The following is a 6,000-nucleotide window of genomic DNA, read 5'->3' as shown; positions in this document are numbered from 1 at the left end:
AGTAGTTTGTTGAAGTGCCCGGAACTGCTGTTGTTAGGTTTAAATATGGAAAAAGTTAATGTTAAGGATAGAACACTATTATATTATATGATGGTAGCAGCAAGATTACTATATGCACAGTATTGGAAGCAATCTTATCTTTCTGATAAGATCTTGCTTCTCCGCCGCGACTTACCAGCCACAGTTGATACAGTAAATGAACTAGAGGCCCCTTGGCCGTCTTCGGGACCCATATTAGATCATTTCAGCCCTCTTTTCGGGGAAGAGGTGGACAGGATTCTGCAGGTGGTACGGCCTACCACGTGCCCCTTGGACCCGTGCCCGTCATGGCTGGTGAAAGCCAGTGTTGACGGGCTTCGGAATTCCTTGGAGGCGATTATAAACCTGTCCTTGAGCTCTGGGGTTTTTCCCAAGGCGCTGAAGGAAGCTGTGGTACGGCCTCTTCTGAAGAAATCATCATTAGATCCTGCTGACCTGCTCAATTACCGACCAGTTTCCAACCTTCCGTTTTTGGGGAAGGTGATTGAGCGGGCGGCAGAGAAGCAACTGCAGAATTTCCTGAAGGAGACCTCAGCCCTAGACCCCTTCCAGTCTGGTTTCCGCCCGGGACATGGGGTCGAGACATTGTTGGTCGCCCTCACAGACGATCTCCGCAGACATCTGGATCAGGGCGGATCAGCACTGCTGATTTTGCTGGATCTGTCAGCAGCGTTTGATACGGTCGATCATGAGCTTTTGACCCACCGCCTTGCCGATGTGGGGATTCAGGGGACAGCACTGCAGTGGCTGGTCTCCTTTCTCCACGATCGGGGACAGAGGGTGGCGCTCGGGGAGAGGGTGTCATCTCGTAGGCCACTGGTTTGTGGTGTGCCACAGGGAGCGATACTCTCTCCATTATTATTTAATATCTATATGCGCCCCCTCGCCCAGCTGGTGCGGAGTTTCGGGCTTGGGTGTCACCAATACGCGGATGACACCCAGCTTTATCTGTTGTTGGACGGGCAGCCTGGATCGGCCCCTGATGCCCTGGAGCGTGCTTTTGAGGCTGTGGCTGGTTGGTTGAGACAAAGTCGGCTGAAATTGAATCCCACGAAGACGGAGGTCCTGTATGTGGGTCGTGGGGAGATGGCTTTGGGACCCCAGCTTCCTACACTTGATGGGGCAGCACTTACACTGGCCCCGAGGGTTAGGAGCCTGGGGGTGATTCTGGATTCCTCCTTGAAGATGGAGGACCAGATCACTGCAGTTGCCAGGTCTTCCTTTTATTATCTTCGGCAGGCCAGGCAGCTTGCCCCTTATTTGTCTCCCCGTGACATGACTACAGTGGTCCAAGCAATGGTCACCTCTAGGTTGGATTACTGTAACGCGCTCTACGCTGGGCTTCCCATGGGCCTGATCCGACGGTTACAGCTGGTACAGAATGCAGCAGCGCGGGTCATTGCTGGAGCACCGGTGTGGGAGCATATTACACCGGTGCTACGCCAGCTGCATTGGCTGCCAGTGGAGTACCGAATCAGGTTCAAGGTTTTGGTGTTAACCTACAAAGCCCTACGCGGACTGGGACTGACGTATCTGAGGGACCGTCTCTCACCATATGAGCCCCGGAGGACTCTCCGCTCTGGCGGAAAACATCTTTTAAGTGTCCCTGGCCCTAGGGAGGCCCGCCTGGCGTCGACCAGGGCCAGGGCCTTTTCAGTCCTGGCCCCGACCTGGTGGAATGCTCTGTCTTGCGAGACAAGGGCCCGGCAAGATTTGCTTGCATTTCGCCGGGCCTGTAAGACAGAGCTATTCCGCCAGGCATATGGCTAACGCCGGGCAGTGCCCGCCCCCCCCCCGTGAAGGGGGGGTTAAACCATCACCCCTATGCAAACACAGAGGCATGTATGAACCACTGGGCAGCATGAATTGTTATATTTAATGTTTTTAAATGTTTTAAATGTATTATTTAATGTTTTTAAATGTTTTTAAACATGTTTGTATTTGTTATCCGCCCTGAGCCTGCGAAAGCAGGGAGGGCGGAATATAAATATAATAAATTAAATTAAATTAAATTAAAGAAGAAATACCAGAAGTTGAAGATTGGATTCAGAAACTGTTGTACATGGTGGAGATGGACAAAATGACAAGAAAATTGAAAGAACAAAATCCAAGTGAATTTTTGAATGACTGGGGGAAATTTAAGGACTATCTTGAAAACAAGTGGGATGTGAAAGGACAACTGTGGTCTCTGGATAACTATTAAGATGTACAGAGAATAAGTATGAACTTTACCTTTAATAATAGAAACAAATAATAGAATAGTGATAATGATAAGAAATAAGGGGTTATAGTGCTGTTGGGAGTCAAAAAGGAAAAGGGGGGAGGGAGAAGGGGTGGGGGCATATATACCAGAATAAGGGGTAAATGTAGCTATACCATGTAGTATGGAATGTATGTTATCTCATTCAATAAAAATTGATTTAAAAATAGAGTGTGAAAGAATAAGAGAGCACACACAGAGAAAAAAAACAATCTAAGATTGACAATGGGTCTAACGGGCATCTTTTGACTGCGAAAGGCAGCAGACGTGATGTCAATATAGGATATGCTGTCAACAACAGTTTATTTAGAAAATCTAAGCCAATCCAATGAATTTTGGCACATCATTCTGAAATGGTTTGTCTCCTCCTAGATTTGTCTACTCACCCAATTTTCTAAACCAGATTATCAAGCTAAATCCACGCAAAACCTTAACGGATCAGGATTTCATTTCTGGTGCTGCAGAAACTTCAGTTGTGGCCAAGTCTTATCAGCTATGCTAGCAGACAGATTACAGAAGATGTGCTATGGGATAAGTATGAAGCGCAACCCGGCTTAAACCAATTACACACTTAGCGTAAAGTTGTCAAACTGTAGATTATTGCCAAATCCGTACATTTAATTTTCTCAGCATTTACATATTTCCGAGGTAATTTATACTAACAGCGTAGGTTTGGGAAGGAACAAAAGACAGATGGTTAAAATAATAAAACAAACTATATGTGAACAAGTGGGATAAAAAACAATGGAACTGCATTTAACACAATGAACGCCACAATTATCAAGCAGCCCTCCAACATTCAGCTTGATTTGAGATTTGTCTCTTACTTTACGGCAACACGTTACCACTGTGTGTGTTTATGTGTTGATGGGTATTTCCATTAATTATCTTGACAACCCATTTTCATCTCCTTTTAAAAGGAGAAGCTATGAGCCCATCCGTTGTAAAATAATCCTGATCTGTCCTAATTATGCTTCATGCAACTGCATGCCCAAAAAACAGAAGGTAAATCACGCAAGTGTAATTTCTAGCAACTCAGGTCTGATTCTGCGTGGTCACAGCCCTTCTGCATGGTGCTCTACTATGTTCTCCAAGCATATGACAAAAACCAACAAGAAAAGACAGTCGACTGTACAAATTTAACCCACATAATTAGCAATTATTTCCCACACACGTCTCAATACAAAATCTGTTACAAATTAAGGGAAAGAGACGTTAATGAGCCACTTCTGCGCTCCTTGCTCTGTGTAATGCGTTTGCATAATAATGAGGTCCAATCTGTTGGAAAATACATAAAAGACAAATTAATAAAGTTGTCATTTTTTTGGCCTGATGACGCTTAATACAGTTTTCGTAATCTGCTGAAGACAAAGGACAGTCGCTCAGACAGCCGATTATGCACACGCGTGGCAGATGAAATCTTTATTAAACAGAATGAGGAATCTGATTAGCATGTGATAACAAATATACAATCTGCAGGGGGAAAAATGACAACCACCACCTCCCGCAAGCATCCCTCATGCCGCCTGTAAGGCTTTACTCAGATTGAGGTCAGACTGGTATTCTCGAAAGGCGCATTAAGCTAGAAGTTTGCAAAATGAGGCAACATGAGGAACAAAACAATATCCTGTTAAATATTTTTAAAAGCTACTGCCTCAAGAGCTGACCACTAATCAGCCAAGGTAACAAGCCCCTAAATACATTTTTTTTAAAAAAAACTTTGTTATAAAAATAAATGCTGCTAGTTTATGCACAGGAGAAATGTTATTAGTTAATCAAGAACAGATCTCGAGACACAAGAATGTCTATGTCATCAAGTCCTTAGACATACTGGATGTTTTCATGGCTTTGGAGGGGAACTGAGATCTTACTGTTAAGGAGAGCACCCCCAGGTTTCTGATGGCTCAGAGATACTTTTTTTATGAATTATAATTGGAGGCAACAGTTCAGCTTATACCCCCTTAGACTGTGAAAGAGCAAAAATTATACATTCACAGAAGAGCCTATCTTCCACCACTCTTTCGAGCAGACGTAACCCTTCCTGCTCTCCAATCAGTTGCTACTCTCCAGTCAGGATGTCAGTGCTTAGTTCTCGTGGCCCCTTCTTATATGCCCAGGGCAGGGCTCATTTCAAGGGGGAACGCACAGGAATGCAGTTCCAGCAGTTCCCCAAAGAAGTCACATGTCAGGTGGCCCTGGCCACTTGACTCTCGGCCATTTTGGGCCCGTTTCAGCCTGGATTGGGGCCAAAACAGGCCGGATCAGGCCTCTAACGGGTGGTGGATCACTCTCCCACTCAGCAGCGGCCCGATCCTGACCATTTTGGGCCCCTTCGCGGCCATTTTCAGCCCCTTTTTGCCATTTTGGGCTGAATTTCAGCCCTGAATGGCCAGGATTGGGTCCAAAACAGCCAGGATAGGTGATGTTAGAGGGTGTGGCATATGCAAATCAACTATGATAATGACACACTTCCAGTGATGTCAAGGGGTGTGGCATATGCTAATGAGTTCCTCCAACTCTTTTTCTACCAAATGACGGCTGGCCCAGGGTAAGGCTGATCGCCAGCTTGGGGTCAGGAAGCAATTTTCCGCAGGCCACTTTGGCTAGGGATCCTGACAGTGTTTGTCACTGTGTGTGGGTGGGTGGGTGGGGAGATAGTTGTGAGTTTCCTGCATTGTGAGGGGGTTGGTCTAGATGACCCTAGAGGTCTCTTCCAACCTTTGATTCTATAACTTATACAGAGGTAGGAGCAGCCTCCTCTCAGGTTGTGCCTTTTTTGCTCTGTGTTGGGAACTACAGGCATGCTCAGCAGTTTAGGTCCAAGGTGGACCATCGCCACCATTATCCACTGGCTCATGCTCTGGGGCTGGCTGAGGAAACCCCATTGCAGGAATCCGCAGTTAAAGAAATCCCATCAGTGGCCAACTATGAGGATTTTCTTGGCAGCTGCCCCCCTCTAGATTCCCCCCAGTACCAGGGCTTTTCCCCCCAGCGGGAACGCAGTGGAACGGAGTTCCAGCACCTCTTTAAAATGGTCACATGGCCAGTGGCCCCGTCCCCAATCTTCAGACAGAGGGGAGTTTAGATTGCCCTCCGCAGCCCCTCTGTCTGGAGATCAGGGGGCAGGGCCACTGGCCATGTGACCATTTTTGCCCAGGGCCATTTAAACTTTAAAAAACTCCCCCTTTGTTCCAGTTGACCAAAGTGACGTCATTGTGCAGCCTTGAGTTCCACCACCTCTTTTCCCAGAAAAAAAGCCCTGCCCAGTACTATAACACTTCCTTCTTTGCAGTACCAGCTGAAAACTGGTTTTATTCTAGGAGCTCTTTTTTAGGATGTTGTTCCCAGTGCTTTTGTCTTTTGCTTGCTGTTTGTTGTTTTTAAAATTGATTTTGTTTGGACTTAAAATGTTGTAAACTACCTTGACCATTTATTTTAAATATAAGGGCAGGGCATAAATAATAAATATCTGATGTGTATAGGGCTGTACTGTAAGGAAGTGGGTTCAAATTTATGCATTGGTAAAGTAACAGGGACCCTGACCTGGATAGCCCAGGCAAGCCCAATCTCATCAGATCTCAGAAGCTAAGCAGGATCGGCCTTGGTTAAGTAATTGGATGGGAGACCTCCAACAAAGCCCAGGGTTGCAGAGGCAGGCAATGGCAAACCACCTCTGTTAGCCTCTTTCCATGGAAACCCCA

This window comes from Eublepharis macularius, chromosome 17, assembly GCF_028583425.1.
Source record: "Eublepharis macularius isolate TG4126 chromosome 17, MPM_Emac_v1.0, whole genome shotgun sequence".
Taxonomy (NCBI): domain Eukaryota; kingdom Metazoa; phylum Chordata; class Lepidosauria; order Squamata; family Eublepharidae; genus Eublepharis; species Eublepharis macularius.
This window is presented reverse-complemented; position numbering follows the sequence as displayed.